We start from the raw sequence: 17,478 nt of genomic DNA on the forward strand, positions 1-17,478 counted from the left end.
GATCTTTTTTTGTATTGGGAGTGACTGATCTTTTGTACCGAGCCTAACGAGTTACATGAGTACTCGTGAGATTGGCTCATTTAACTTGGTTTATAAACGATCTTAAACTAAAGCTCGACTCGACTCGTTATTCTTCGAGTTCGAGTCGATTCGAGCTGACTCATGAGCTACTCGTTTAGCTCACGAGTTTCGAGCTTTTTTTTCAGCCCTAATTGTACCCCTCGCCAAATTCATGGCAAGGTACATAATATGTCTGGTACACAGCATGTCATACTTTATAGAATCTATGGCTGAGACATAGGGAATGACTTTCATTCTCTCTTTATCTTCTGTCGTTGTCGAGTTTTAAGTCTTACTCAACTTCACACCTTGCAACACAAACAAGAACCCTTTCTTTGACTGATCTATTTTGAACTTCTTCAAAATTTTGCAAATGTATATACTTTGTAAAAGTCATATTAAGCGTTTCGATCTATCCCTATAGATCTTGATGCCCGATATGTAAGTAGTTTCAGTGAGGTCTTTAATTGAAAAATTCTTATTCAACTATCATTTTATGCTATCTAAAAATTATATATTATTCCCGATCAATAATATGGCATCCACATATAATATCAGAAATGCTACAAAGCTCTCACTCGTTTTTTTTGTAAATACAGACTTCATCATAAGTCTGTATAAAACCATATGCTTTGATCACCTCATCAAAGCGTATATTCCAACTCCCAGATGCTTGCACCAGTCCATAGATGAATCGCCGGAGTTTGCACACTTCGTTAGCACCTTTAGGATCGACAAAAACCTTCTGGTTGTATTATATACAACTCTTTTTTAAGAAATCCGCTAAGGAATGCATTTTTATATCCACTTGCAGATTTCATAAAATATGGCAATTGCTAACATGATTCGGACAGACTTAAGCATCGCTACGAGTGAGAAAATCTCATCGTAGTCAATACCTTGAACTTATCGAAAAACCTTTTTGCGACAACTCAAGCTTTGTAGATAGTAACACTACCATCAGCGTCCGTCTTCCTCTTGAAAATCCATTTATTCTCAATGGCTTGCCGATCATCGGACAAGTCCACCAAAGTCTACACTTTGTTCTCCTTCATGGATCCTATCTCAGATTTCATGGCTTCAAGCCATCTGTCAGAATCTGGGCTCATCATAGCTTTTCATAGTTCGTAGGTTCGTCATGGTCTAGTAACATGACTTTCTGAATAGGATTATCTTACCACTTTGGTGCGGAGCATGCTTTGTTCGACCTACGAGGTCCAGTAGTAACTTGATCTGAAGTTTCATGATCATCATCATTAGCTTCCTCTCTAGTTGGTATAGGCATCACGGAAACGGACTTCTCTAATGAGCTACTTTCCAATTCGAGAGAAGGTACAATTACCTTATCAAGTTCTACTTTCCTCGCACTCACTTCTTTCGAGAGAAATCCTTCTCTAAAAATGTTCCATTCTTGGCAACAAAGATTTTGCCTTCGAATCTGTGGTAGAAGGTGTACCCAATTGTTTCCTTAAGATATCCTATGAAGACGCACTTCTCCGATTTGGGTTCGAGCTTATTAGGCTGAAGCCTTTTGGCATAAGTGTCGCAACACCAAACTTTAAGAAACGATAGCTTAGGTTTCTTGCCAAACCACAGTTCATACGGTGTCGTCTCAACGGGTTTAGACGGTGCCCTATTTAATGTGAATGCAACTGTCTTTAGTGTATAACCTCAAAATGATAGTGGTAAAACAGTAAGAGACATTATAGATCGCATCATATCTAATAAAGTACAATTACGAACTTACGATGTTCGGACACACCATTACGCTGTGGTGTTCCAAGTGGCGTGAGTTGTGAAACTATTCCACAATATTATAAATGAAGGCCAAACTCGTAACTCAAATATTCGCCTCCGCGATCAGATCATAGAAACTTTATTTACTTGTTACGATGATTCTCCACTTCACTCTGAAATTCTTTGAACTTTACAAATATTTCACACTTGTATTTCATTAAGTAGATATACCCATATCTGCTCAATCATTTGTGAAGATCAGTAAATAATGATACCCGTCGCGTGCTTCAACACTCATTGGACCGCATACATCGGTGTGTATTATTTCCAATAAGTTATTAGCTTGCTCTATTGTTCCGAAGAATGGAGTTTTATTCATCTTGCCCATGAGGCATGATTCACAAGTATCAAATGATTCATAATCAAGTGATTTCAAAAGTCCATTGGAGTTTCTTCATGTGCTTTACACCAATATGACCTAAACGACAGTGCCGCAAGTATGTTGCACTATCATTATCAACTGTGCATCTTTTGGCATCAATATTATGAATATGTGTATCACTATGATCGAGATTCAATAAACCATTCACATTGGGTGTATGATCATAGAAAGTTTTATTCATGTAAATAGAATAACAATTATTCTCTAACTTAAATGAATAATCGTATTGCAATAAACATAGTCTAATCATATTGATGTTGAACGCAAACACCAAATAATATTTATTTAGGCTCAACACTAATCCCGAAGGTAGAGGGAGTGTGCGATGGTGATCATATCAACCTTGGAATCATTTCCAACACCCATCGTCGCCTCGCTTTTAACTAGTCTATGTTCATTCTACAACTCTCGTTTTGAGTTACTAATCTTAGCAATTAAATCAGTATCAAATACCTAGAGATTGCTACAAACACTAGTAAAGTACACATTAATAATATGTATATCAAATATACCTTTGTTCACTTTGACATCCTTTTTATCCGCTAAGTTTTTGGGGCAGTTCCACTTCCAGTGACCATTTCCTTTGCAATAGGAGCACTCAGTTTCAGGTTTGGGCTTCTTCACAGGAGTGGAAACTTGCTTGCCATTTTTCTTGAAGTTCCATTGCCCTTTTTCTTGAAACTAGTGGTCTTGTTAACCATCAACTCTTGTTATTTCTTGATTTCTAGCTTCGTTGATTTTAGCATCGCGAAGAGCTTGGGAATCGTTTTTCGTCATCCCTTGCATATTATACTTCATCACGAAGTTCTAGTAACTTTGTGATAGTGACTAGAGAACTCTGTCAATCACTATCTTATCTGGAAAATTAACTCCCACTTGATTTAAGCGATTGTAGTACCCAGACATTCTGAGCACATGCTCACTAGCTGAGATATTCTCCTCCATCTTGTAGGCAAAGTACTTGTCAGAGGTCTCGTACCTCTCGACATGGGCATGAGTCTGAAATACCAATTTCAACTCTTGGAACATCTCATATGCTCCGTGATGTTCAAAACGTTTTTGAAATCCCGGTTCTAAGCCATAAAGCATGGCGCACTAAACTATCAAGTAGTCATCCTATGAGCTTGTCAAACGTTCATAACGTCTGCATCTGTCCTGCAATAGGTCTGTCACTTAGCGGTGCATTAAGGACATAATTCTTCTATGCAGCAATGAGGATAATTCTTAGATCACGGACCCCGTCCATATCATTCCTACTATCATCTTTCAACTTTTCTCTAGGAACATATCAAAAATATATAGGAGCTATATCGCGAGCTATTGATCTACAACATAGATATGCAAATACTATCAGGACTAAGTTCATGATAAATTAAGTTCAATTAATCAAATTACGTAAGAACTCCCACTTAGATAGACATCCCTCAAGTCCTCTAAATGATACGTGATCCAAATCAACTAAACCATGTCTGATCATCATGTGAGATGGAGTAGTCATCAATGAAGAACATCTCTATGTTGATCATATCTACTATATGATTCACGTTCGACCTTTCGGTCTCTAGTGTTCCGAGGCCACGTCTGTACATGCCAGGCTCGTCAAGTTTAACCCGAGTATTCCACATGTGCAAAACTGTCTTGCACCCGTTGTATGTGAACGTAGAGTCTATCACACCCGATCATCACGTGGTGTCCCAGCACGACGAACTGTCGCAACGATGCATACTAAGGGAGAACACTTATACCTTGAAATTTAGTTAAGGGATGATCTTATAATGCTACTGCCGTACTAAGCAAAATAATATGCATAAAAGATAAACATCACATGCAATCAAAATATGTGACATGATATGGCCATCGTCATCTTGTGCTTTTGATCTCCATCTCCAAAGCATCATTATGATCTCCATCGTCACCGGCTCGACACCTTGATCTCCATCGTAGCGTTGTGATCGTCTCGCCAACTATTGCTTCTACAACTATCGCTAACGCATAGTGATAAAGTAAAGCAATTACATGGCGTTTGCATTTCATACAATAAAGAGACAACCATAAGGCTCCTGCCGGTTGCCAGATATCTTACAAAACATGAACATCTCATACAATAACGTTTATCACATCATGTCCTGACCATATCATTGAAGGAAAAATTCCCTAGAGGCAATAATAAAGTTGTTATTTATTTTTCCTTATATCATGATAAATGTTTATTATTCATGCTAGAAATGTATTAACCGAAAACTTAGTACATGTGTGGATACATAGACAAACAGAGTGTCCCTAGTATGCCTCTACTTGACTAGCTCATTGATCAAAGATGGTTATGTTTCCTAGCCATAGACATGAGTTGTCATTTGATTAACGGGATCACATCATTAGGAGAATGATGTGATTGACTTGACCCATTCCGTTAGCTTACCACTTAATCGTTTAGTATGTTGCTATTGCTTTCTTCATGACTTATACATGTTCCTATGACTATGAGATTATGCAACTCCCGAATAATGGAGGAACACCTTGTGTGCTATCAAACGTCACAACGTAACTGGATAATTATAAAGATGCTCTACAGGTGTCTCCGATGGTGTTTTTTGAGTTGGCATAGATCGAGATTAGGATTTGTCACTCTGTGTTTCGGAGAGGTATCTCTAGGCCCTCTCGGTAATGCACATCACTATAAGCCTTGCATGCAATGTAACTAATGAGTTAGTTGTGGGATGATGCATTACGGAACGAGTAAAGAGACTTGCCGGTGACGAGATTGAACTAGGTATGATGATACCGACGATCGAATCTCGAGCAAGTAACATACCGATGACAAAGGGAACAATGTATGGTGTTATGCGGTTTGGTCGATAAAGATCTTCGTAGAATATGTAGGAGCCAATATGAGAATCCAGGTTCCACTATTGGTTATTGACCGGAGATGTGTCTCGGTCATGTCTACATAGTTCTCGAACCCGTAGGGTCCGCACGCTTAATGTTCGATGACGATTTGTATTATGAGTTATGTGATTTGATGACTGAAGTTTGTTCAGAGTCCTGAATGAGATCACAGACATGACGAGGAGTCTCGAAATGGTCGAGAGGTAAAGATTCATATATTGGAAGGCTATATTCGGACATCGGAAAGGTTTCGAGTGATTCGGGTATTTTTCGGAGAACCGGGGAGTTATGGGAATTCACCGAGGGAAGTATTGGGCCTTATTGGGCTTTAGTGGAAAGGAAAGAAGGGCCACAAGGGGAGGCAGTGCCCCCCCATGGGCTGGTCCGAATTGGACTAGGAGGGGGCGGCGCCCCCCTCTTTCCTTCTCCCTCTCCCTCTCCTTCCTTCTTCTCCTACTTGGAATAGGAAAGGGGGAAACCTACTCCTACTAGGAGTAGAAACCCCCCTTGGGCGCGTCCCTTGAGGCCGGCCCTTCTCCTCCTCCCCTCCTTTATATACGGGGGAGGGGGGCACCCCATAGACACACAAGTTAATTTCTTAGCTGTGTGCGGTGCCCCCCTTCACAGAAACACACCTCGGTCATATCGTTGCAGTGCTTAGACAAAGCCCTACGCCGGTAACTTCATCATCACCGTCTCACGCCATCGTGCTGACGAAACTCTCCCTTGGCCTCAGCTGGATCAAGAGTACGAGGGACGTCATCGAGCTGTACGTGTGCAGATCACGAAGGTGTCGTGCGTTCGGTGCTTGATCGGTTGGATCGCGAAGACGTTCGACTACATCAACCACGTTACTTAACGCTTTAGCTTTTAGTCTACGAGGGTACGTGGACACAGTCTCCCCGCTCGTTGCTATGCTCTCCTAGATAGATCTTGCGTGATCGTAGGATTTTTTTTTTGAAATACTACGTTCCCCAACAATCACATCACAACATGCTCTGCAAAAACAAGTTAGACGTCCTATACTTTGTTGTTGAAAGTTTTACATGGTTGCTACAGGCTTCTAGCCAGAACCATTCTTACCTACGCATAAAACCACAACAGTGTTTCATCAAGTTTACTGTTTTAACCTTCTTCAAGGACCGGTCGCAGTCAAATTCGATTCAACTAAATTAGGAGAAACAGACACCCGCCACCCACCTTTATGCAAAACTAGTGGCATGTCAGTCGGTGAAACCGGTCTCATGTGCGTGGACATGTAAGGTTGGTCAAGGCCGCTTCATCCCACAATACCGCCGAATCAAAATAAGACATTGGTGGCAAGCAGTATGTAACATCCCAAATTTTCAATTTGGAATGTTATACATTAGGTCATCTTAGCATATCATATTTTATTGCATTTTGGCTTGATCCTAGAAATTCTACGCAACTCAAGGACCAACAGAGAGAGTTGGGGATTTTGTTATTTTCATATTTGAGTTTTCTCGAATTTTGAAAAGAGGATCGTTTGATTTTAATTAATTTCTCTTCGAATATTTCTTTTATGAAAATAAAAGAGAGGGGATAAAATGACTTCTCAAAATAAAGAAATATTGGAGATTTAATGTTAAAATCAAATAAGAGTTTTATTCGGATTTTTATCGCTATTTTATTTGAATTAGGAAAAATATGTGTTTTTCAAAATTGCATTAGAGGCCCAAATAAATGTTCACCTTGTCCGGCATATTTTTAGAGGACGGGGAAATTTTATTTCAGGATTTTTGGAGTCCGTTTAGTATTTCTTTTCCTTGTTTTTCTGTGCGGATTTTTTTTTTTAAAAATCAACCGACCTACGGGCCGTGCCCGAGCCGAATTCCTTCGGCCGGGGGCTTTATAAGCCGCAGCCTAAGCCGCCGAGGCCGCAACCCCGTAGCCCACCAGCCCGCCCCGCCGAAACCCTAGCCGCGCCAGCCCACCGCCGCCGCCCGCGCCAAGCGCCGCCGCACCGCGCCGCCCCGTCGCCGACCCGCCGGAGCCGCGCCGCCGCCTCGCCACCTCGCCGCCGTCGCCGGAGTTCGCCTGAGCCGCCGGAGTTCGCCGCCACCGCCGCCGGTTTCCTTTGACTGGTTCAGTTTTTCGGTAAAAACCTAGATCCGTTTTTTTATTTTAGACCAGTTTTTTGGTTTATTTATTTAGCGAACGCCCGTTCGTTCGTTCGTTTTAATGAACGGTTTTCACCGTTTAACCGCAGACAGCGAACGTTCATTCGTTAGTCTGTTCGTCAGTTTTTCTTTTTCTCAGATTTTTCGTGATTATTTTCGATCGCGATTTCTGATCCGATTTTCATTTTAGTTTAACTTTTCGCTTGTTTATCTGAATCAGGCGATTCAAGCGCCTAGAGTTTTGTCTCGAAGCCCTCTTTCTATTTAATCAACTTAAATAAGTTTTTGCTACTGTAAAATTTGACTTTAGTCCAGATTAGTAATCGAAGCTTGTTTCTTTCGCAGTTTGAGTTTTGTTGCTTCATTTGTTTCGATTCTTTTTGCAAACCGGAGTTCTTAAGTTGAACTTTCTGGTTAGATCTTCTTATTTGAGTTTTACCCGTGCATCTTTGCTTGATTGCTTATTGTATGCTTGTTTGATTGCGATAGAGTACACGGAGTGTCAAGCGTGCTACTACGAGTCTCTAGGTTTCACGGATCATCAGCAAGGAAAGTAACACTTTGATCATACCCCTTTACTACCCAGTTTTATTGCATTAGATCAATCCTCAAACAATTGCATGATTTGGATCTGAATATGTGGGTTTTGGAAAGTAGATGATGTAGTACCTATTCACCTGTTTATTATCAAACCTTTGGGAGTTACTTCTACGTTGCTTATATTACTACGCTATGCTCGTAGACGTGGTTTGGGTTTGAGTGTATTCATGACAGATGTGAGTATTGTTAATTAATGGTTAACTTAAGGTGGCAACTTTAATACACATCTGGGTGGATTGAGGCACCTGGGGAACCCAATGTTGCCTGTATTTTTGGAAATCCTGGGGTACCGTGTGATTCTCCTATGGACTGCCACCCAGGCTCAAAGGGATCATAAGATTATTCATGATAGAAACTTCCGTGTGCAGCCACATGCCATTATGGGCTCTGGCATAGTTGAGTAAGTGGTGGGAAACCTTTCCATGATGGGCTAGCAGATGTAGGGGATTGTAGGTGTACAGGCCTATCTATCGGTTAAGGGGACCTCTTTGGAAAGACTGTGTCTCGGTCATCCGTTTCTCAAACATCATGTAGTGAGAGAAATTCAACAGAGGAGATCGAGTCTTGTGGAAAAAAGTGCGCAAACCTCTGCAGAGTGTACAAACTAATCATGGTTAGCCGTGTCCCCGGTTATGGACATCTTGAGTATCTAGTTCTTGGATTATCATGTGGATCTCATCACTCTTAATATAATTTGATTGGGTTTAATGATGATGCTTAATTGGGATTGAGTTGGGTGAACCTTCTCAATGTTTAACAACCACCATGATAGTTAAATAAAATTTATTCCTTTGTTGTAGGGAAAAACTAGCTTTCCGCAAAACATATTAACCATACAGCCTCCACCAGCCATATATGCATGTGGTGATAGCATTATTCTATTCATTACTCTCTTGTGTTACATTGCCAGCATATTCCATGTGCTGACCCGTTTCGGGCTGCAACGTATCATGTTGCAGACTTTTCAGAAGATGAGTAAGGAGCCTTAGGGCGTGGTCTTTCACTCAGTGATGCCGTTGGAGTTGATGGACTCACTTTATCTTCCAAGCCTTCCACTGTTATCGTATTAGATGGCCTTAAGCCATATTTATTGTAATAAGCTCTCTTTTGAGACATTCGATGTAATAAGTGTGTGATTGCTACTCTATTATAAATCCTCAAGTACTGTGCGTGTCAGTATTACCGATCCAGGGATGACACTGATGCACAGAGATCAGACCGTTTGAGGTCTGGTCACTACAAGATGGTGTCATAGCACACGTTGACTATAGGACACGACCACTAAGCTAAAGCCCTAGATCACTACTCTCTTCTCATTTCTGACTCCTCTCCATTTTCTACTCTTTAGGATGGCGGACACAAGGAACAAGTTTGCACAACCAGATGAAGACACACCTTTTGGACGCCACTTGAAGGAAATCACTAGGTACCTGAACATCGGAATACCAAGCTTCACCGGGACTTACAACGCCACTTTACCAGAAGAGGAGCACTGGATGATTCAAGTTCAAGTTCCAGGAAGGACATTTACGCCAGTCAGTAAGCTCATAGAGTTTTCCTTTGATGCACCAACCCGGAGTCTAGGAAAGAGTATGGCAGCCCACATCACCATGGGACGCATTGGAGAAGTTTACCACAAGGATCTCAAGGATACTATCTACCAGATTTGTGGGCATCGAGATGAGTAATGGGATATGATTAGCACCAGGAAGGATAGATCCATTGCAGCTTTCATCCAGGAGTTAAACCAGCACATTCGTCGCCAGGAGAACCGGATGTGCGCAGGCATGATAGATCTGAAGAAGGCGATGACCAGGATCACGGAGCTGGAGGAAGAACTCGAGTCTACACGCGATGGATACGAGGAGGAAATGACGATACTAGTGGAGATGAATGATGATCTGACAAGGAAGCTAGGAATATTCATGGGAGACCCCGCGCCAGGAGGATAAGACGATGATTCTACTTGCCCGGAGAACTACATCATCATCGACGACACCGACTCGGACCCCGACGATAGCGATGATGACTATGTTGATGAAGCTGGAGCGGATATTATGGAGTCTTCCACCGATCAATTTTTCTAGTCGACCACCATATCAGTAGTAGTATCCCACCATGTATATAGTATAGTCTGAGCACTTTTGTAACGATAGTTCTAGACCGATTGTATGCCCTTGCTTGATTGATTGAGTGATATGATTGTGCTTGTCTCATGTGCATATGGGTAGTGTTTTCTCACTAGACCTCATTCTATTCTATTCTCTTCCCTCTAAACCCTCAGATGCCTCTGAGACATGACCCCGGATTTACCTTTCCACCGGAGCTCACTCAGTTGATCCAGCAGCAGAATACCTTGATGCGGTTGTTAGTTCAGAACCAAGGCAACAACAACAACAACAACAACAACAACAACCCACCACCACCACCCCTAGTTGACAACTTAGCCCGTTTTCTGAGGTTGCAGCCGCCAGTGTTTTCCATTAGCACCGAGCCGATAGTGGCAGATGATTGGCTCCGCAGGATTGGAAGGGAGTTAACCACTGCAGGATGCACATATGCTGAGAAGGTGTGTTTTTCCGCGCACCAATTGGATGAACCAGCGGCCTCATGGTGGGAAAATTACACTATCACCTATCCTATAGCCAATGTTACATGGGACCAGTTCTAGCAGACCTTTCGCACTGCCCATGTATCAGTAGGAGCTATGGCCATGAAGAAGCATGAGTTTCGCAACTTACGCCAAGGAGGACGCATAGTTGGCCAGTATGTTGATGATTTTAGTAAGCTAGCATGTTATGCCCCAGATGACGTTGCTACAGATGCAGCTAAGTAGGAGAAGTTTCTAGAAGGACTGAATGATGAGCTGAGCATGCAGTTGATGGTGGCAAATTTCAATAACTACCAGGAGTTAGTAGATAGAGCTCTCATGATTGAAGGGAAGCAGCAGCAGATTGATAACCGCAAGAGGAAGTATGGACAAGGGAAGTATAATTCTGGAGCTCAGCAGAAACCCCGTTTTACCCGGAACTCGGGAGGACCCCTTCAGCATAACCATGGAGGTCACAGTCACACTAGAGGGAGTTTGCACAACCATAGTGGCTCCAAGAACGGGAATGGTAATGGAGGAAGCAACAGACAGAACCGCTCCAACCCAGCAACCCCCGCCAAGAAAGATCTAAGCCACGTTACTTACTACAAGTGCCAGAAGACCGGACATTACGCCAATGAATGTCTTGAAGCTAAGCATGGAAATGGCAATGGAAATTCTGGGAAGAAGCCCAACCCTTTCAACAGGGGACAAGTGAACCATGTTAACATCGAGGAGATTGAAGCCCAGCCAGATGCAGTAATAGGTAAGTTTTTGGTTAAGTCATTACTGCAGTCGTTCTTTTTGATACTGGTGCATCGCATTCATACATATCAAGGGGATTTGTGGATAAGTATAAGCTGCCCACCAAAGTTCTTAGTACACCTATGTTAGTGAGCTCGCCAGGAGCAGAGTATATGGCAAGCCAAGGATGTTTTCAGATGCCATTGACCATAGGTAGGCATGTTTTCCCCTCGGATCTGATAATTTTGGAGTTGCAAGGTTTGGATGTGATTCTGGGTATGGATTGGCTATCGGTGTATGGAGGAAACATCGATTGCGCTAGTAAGTCGATTTTGCTCACCACCCCAGAAGGAAGAAGGATCAAGTATGTATCCCGACATGTGCCGATTAGGACTCAAGTAAATTCCTTATCAGGAGTTGTACATGAGGAACTACCAGTGGTGAGGGATTTTCCAGATGTATTTCCAGAAGAGTTGCCAGGCATGCCACCGGATAGAGACATCGAGTTTTTGATTGAGCTTTTGCCAGGCACAGGCCCAATATTTAAGAGACCGTATAGGATGCCTGCACAGGATTTAGAGGAAATTAAGAAGATTAAGGAGTTACTGGATAAATGATATATTCGCCCAAGCTCATCACCTTGGGGATCACCAGTAATTCTAGTGGAGAAGAAGGATGGATCGCTGAGGATGGTTGTTGATTATCGAGGATTGAATGAGGTGATGATCAAGAACAAGTACCCACTGCCAATGATCAATGATTTGTTTGATCAGCTGCAAGGAGCTAAGGTGTTTTCCAAGATCGATCTATGATCAGGGTACCACCAGCTGAAGATTCGAGAGCAGGACATACCTAAGACAGCTTTTACCACGAGGTACGGGCTATATGAGTATACCGTTATGTCATTTGGCCTCACTAACACACCTGCCTATTTCATGAACATGATGAACAAGGTGTTTATGGAGTTTTTGGATAAGTTTGTTGTGGTGTTCATTGATGATATTCTGGTCTACTCGAAGAATGAAGAGGAGCATAAAGAGCATTTGCGATTAGTACTTGGGAAGCTTAGAGAACATCGCCTATACGCCAAGTTCAGCAAGTGTGAGTTTTGGTTGAAGGAAGTTGGATTCCTTGGACATGTTATATCCGAAGAAGGAATAGCGGTAGACCCCGCCAAAGTTGTCACTATGACAAATTGGGAGGCACCCACGTCAGTTGGAGAGATCCGGAGTTTTCTTGGACTCGCATGATACTACCGGAGGTTCATTGAGAATTTCTCGAAGATTGCAAAGCCTATGACGGAGTTGTTAAAAAAGGACACCAAGTTCAAATGGACTGAGGAATGTGAGGCCAGTTTTCAGGAGTTGAAGAAACGCTTGGTTACATCACCAGTGTTGATCCTGCCAGATCAACGCAAGGATTATGAGGTGTATTGCGATGCTTCTCGTCAAGGACTTGGAGCAGTGCTTATGCAGGAAGGAAGAGTTGTTTCATATGCCTCACGACAGCTTAAACCCCATCAGTTAAATTATGCTACGCATGATTTGGAGTTAGCAGCCGTAGTGCATGCGTTGAAGACTTGGAGACATTTTCTCATTGAAAAACATTGTGAGGTATACACGGATCACAAGAGTTTGAAGTATATCTTCACGCAGAAGGAGTTGAATCTCAGGCAGAGGAGATGGTTGGAACTCATTAAGGATTATGACATGAAGTTGCACTATCATCCCGGAAAGGCTAACGTAGTAGCCGATGCGTTGAGCCACAAGAGTCATGTCAATACACTCATGACTGGAGAGTTACCCAAGGAGTTAGCAGAGTATCTTCGCGAGCTATGTTTGGAGATAGTTCCGAGAGGCTATGTAGCAGCATTGGAGATTCAGTCTACTTTGATGGATAAGATCGGAGAAGCTCAGAATATGGACAAGGAGATTGCCGAGATAAAGGAAAGGATGAGCAAAGGAAAGGCTAAAGGATTTCGTGAGGATGAGCATGATACCTTATGGTTCGAGGACCGCGTATATGTACCAAATGATCGGGAGATCAGGAAGCTGATTTTGCAGGAGGCCCATGATTCGCCATATTCGATTCACCCAGGAAATACTAAAATGCACCTGGATTTGAAGGATAGTTTCTAGTGGACCGGAATGAAGAAGGATATTGCAGAGTATGTAGTAGTTTGTGATGTATGTCAGAGAGTGAAGGCAGAGCATCAGAAGCCAGCAGGATTTCTACAACCATTGCCGATACCCGAATGGAAGTGGGACAACCTAGGTATGGATTTTATCACGGGATTGCCCAGGACTCATTCAGGCTATGACTCGATATGGGTTATAGTCGATCGTTTGACGAAAATAGCTCATTTCATCCCAGTGAAGACCACTTACTCCAGTGCTAAGTTAGCAAAGATATACATGACCAGGATCGTATGTTTGCATGGAGTTCCAAAGACCATTGTATTAGATAGAGGAACCCAGTTTACCTCAAAGTTTTGGAATCAGTTGCATGAAACTTTGGGAACCAGGCTAAAGTTCAGTACAGTTTTTAACCCGCAGACAGATGGACAAACTGAGAGAGTCAATCAAATTCTGGAGGACATGTTGAGAGCTTGTGCACTAGATTATGGATCTAGTTGGGACGATAATTTGCCTTATGCAGAGTTCTCTTACAACAACAGCTATCAAGCCAGCTTGAAGATGGCCCCTTTCGAAGCATTGTACGAAAGGAGGTGCAGGACACCGTTGTTGTGGGATGAAGTTGGAGACCGATAGTTGTTTGGACCAGATTTGATTAAAGAGTCTGAAGAGAAGGTTAAGCTGATTCGCGATAGACTCAAGGTAGCCCAGTCCAGGAAAAAGAGCTATGCGGATTCTAAACGCAAGGAGACAATTTACAAAGTCAGAGACAGAGTGTATCTTCGTGTATCACCCCTTCGAGGAGTGAAGCGCTTTGGAGTTAAGGAAAAGTTAGTACCATGTTTTGTGGGGCCATATAAAGTTTTGGAACATATGGGAGAAGTTGCTTACAAGTTGGAATTGCCTGAAGGATTGTCAGGAGTTCACGATGTGTTCCACGTTTCTTAGTTGAAGAAGTGCCATGCAGAGATGGCTGATATCCCTCTGAGAGATACAGTGCCACTAGAAGCGATACAATTGGATAGTGATTTGACCTACGAGGAGAAGCCAGTCAAGATTCTCGAGTTTGCCAGCCGAGTTACACGCAGCAAAGTTATCAAGTTCTGTAAAGTTCAGTGGAGCCACCATACTGAAGATGAAGCCACCTGGGAACGAGAGGAAGACCTACGGAAAGATCACCCTCACCTATTTCCTAGCCAACCTGAATCTCAAGGACGAGATTCATCTTAAGGGGGGTAGGTTTGTAACATCCCAAATTTTCAATTTGGAATGTTATACATTAGGTCATCTTAGCATATCATATTTTATTACATTTTGGCTTGATCCTAGAAATTCTACGCAACTCAAGGACCCACGGAGAGAGTTGGGGATTTCGTTATTTTCATATTTGAGTTTTCTCGAATTTTGAAAAGAGGATCGTTTGATTTTAATTAATTTCTCTTTGAATATTTCTTTTATGAAAATAAAAGAGAGGGGATAAAATGACTTCCTCAAAATAAATAAATATTGGAGATTTAATGTTAAAATCAAATAAGAGTTTTATTCGGATTTTTATCGCTATTTTATTTGAATTAGGAAAAATATGCGTTTTTTGAAATTGCATTAGAGGCCCAAATAAATGTTCACCTTGTCCGGCATATTTTTAGAGGACGGGGAAATTTTATTTTAGGATTTTTGGAGTCCGTTTAGTATTTCCTTTCCTTATTTTTCTACACGGATTTTTTTTAAATCAACCGACCTACGGGCCGTGCCCGAGCCGGATTCCTTCGGCCGGGGCTTTATAAGCCGCAGCCTAAGCCACCGAGGCCGCAGCCCCGCAGCCCACCAGCCCGCCCCGCCAAAACCCTAGCCGCACCAGCCTGCCGCCGCCGCCCGCTGCCGACCCGCCGGAGCCGCGCCGCCGCCTCGCCACCTCGCCGGAGTTTACCGGAGCCGCCGGAGTTCGCTGCCGCCGGTTTCCTTTGACCGGTTCATTTTTTCGGTAAAAACCTAGATGCGTTTTTTAATTTTAGATTGGTTTTTTTCCGGTTTATTTATTTTAGACCGGTTTTTTCGGTTTACTTATTTAGCGAACGCCCGGGCATCTTTGCTTGATTACTTATTGTATGTTTGTTTGATTGTGATAGAGTACCCGGAGTGCGAAGCGTGCTACTATGAGTCTCTAGGTTTCACGGGTCATCAGCAAGGCAAGTAACACTTTGATCATACCCCTTTACTACCCAGTTTTATTGCATTAGATCAATCCTCAAACAATTGCATGATTAGGATCTGATTAATATGTGGGTTTTGGGAAGTAGATGAGGTAGTACCTATTCACCTGTTTATTATCAAACCTTTGGAAGTTACTTCTATGTTGCTTATTGTGACGCCCCCAATTGGACCGTACACTAATCATACATGCAAACATGTACGAGCAAGATTAGGGACTCATAGGAAGATATCACAACCCAACTCTTCAAATAAAATAAGTCATACAAGCATCATATTACAAGCCAGGGTCCTCGAGGGCTCGAATACAAGAGCTTGATCATAGACGAGTTAGCAGAAGCAACAATATCTGAGTACAGACATAAGTAAACAAGTTTGCCTTAAGAAGGCTAGCACAAACTGGGATACAGATCGAAAGAGGCGCAGGCCTCCTGCCTGGGATCCTCCTAAACTACTCCTGGTCGTCGTCAGCGGGCTGCACGTAGTAGTAGGCACCTCCAGTGTAGTAGGAGTCGTCGTCGACGGTGGTGTCTGGCTCCTGGACTCCATCGTCTGGTCGCATCAAATGGGTATAGAAAGGGGGAAAAGAGGGAGCAAAGCAACCGTGAGTACTCATCCAAAGTACTCGCAAGCAAGGAGCTACATTACAAATGTATGCATTGGTATCAAATGGAAAAGGGGGTCTCATATGTGGACTGAACTACAGAATGCCGGTATAAGAGGGGGATAGCTAGTCCTGTCGAAGACTATGCTTCTGGCAATCTCCATCTTGCAGCATGTAGAAGAGAGTAGATGGTAAGTTCACCAAGTAACATCGCATAGCATAATCCTAACCGATGATCCTCCCCTCGTCGCCCTGTGAGAGAGCGATCACCGGTTGTATCTAGCACTTGGAAGGGTGTGTTTTATTAAGTATCCGGTTCTAGTTGTCATAAGGTCAAGGTACAACTCCAAGTCGTCCTGTTACCGAAGATCACGGCTATTTGAATGGATTAACTTCCCTGCAGGGGTGCACCACGTTTCCCAACACGCTCGATCCCCTTTGTCTGGACACACTTTCCTGGGTCATGCCCGGCCTCGGAAGATCAACACGTCGCAGCCCCACCTAGGCACACCAGAAAGGTCAGCATGCCGGTCTAAATCCTATGCACGTAGGGGTCTGGGCCCATCGCCCATTGCACACCTGCACGTTGCGTGGGCGGCCGGAGAGCAGACCTAGCAACCTCCATTACAAAGGAAGTTGCGTTACGCGGTCCAACCCGATGCACGCCGCTCAATCGCTGACGTCACGAAGGCTTCAACTGATACCATGACGTCGAGTGCCCATAACTGTTCCTGCGTAGTTGGTTAGTGCGTATAGGCCAGTAGCCAGACTCAGATCAAATACCAAGATCTCGTTAAGCGTGTTATCTTGAAGTAACCGCGAACACCGACCAGGGCTAGGCCCACCTCTCTCCTAGGTGGTCTCAAGCTGCCCTGTCGCTCCGCCACAAAGTAACAGTCGGGGGCCGTTGGGAACTCAGGCCCACCACTACCTGGATGGAGCCACCTGTCCTTTCAGCCCCCTCATCAGAATCACATGCGGGTACTTTACGAGCCGACCCGGCTTTAGTCACCACCTGTATAGTATGTGAGAATGTACCCGTGATCACCTCCCGAGTGATCACGGCCCGATAGTATAGCATGGCAGACGGACAAGAATGTAGGGCCACTAATGATAAACTAGCATCCTATACTAAGCATTTAGGATTGCATGTAAGGTATCAACAATAGTAGCAAGGATAGGCTATGCATCAGAATAGGATTAATGAAAAGCAGTAACATGCTACACTACTCTAATGCAAGCAGTAGAGAGAAGAATAGGCGGTATCTAGAGATCAAGGGGGGGGGGGGGCTTGCCTGGTTGCTCTGGCAAGGAGGGGTCGTCAACACCGT

Source organism: Triticum aestivum, chromosome 4A (assembly GCF_018294505.1).
Source record: "Triticum aestivum cultivar Chinese Spring chromosome 4A, IWGSC CS RefSeq v2.1, whole genome shotgun sequence".
Taxonomy (NCBI): Eukaryota; Viridiplantae; Streptophyta; class Magnoliopsida; order Poales; family Poaceae; genus Triticum; species Triticum aestivum.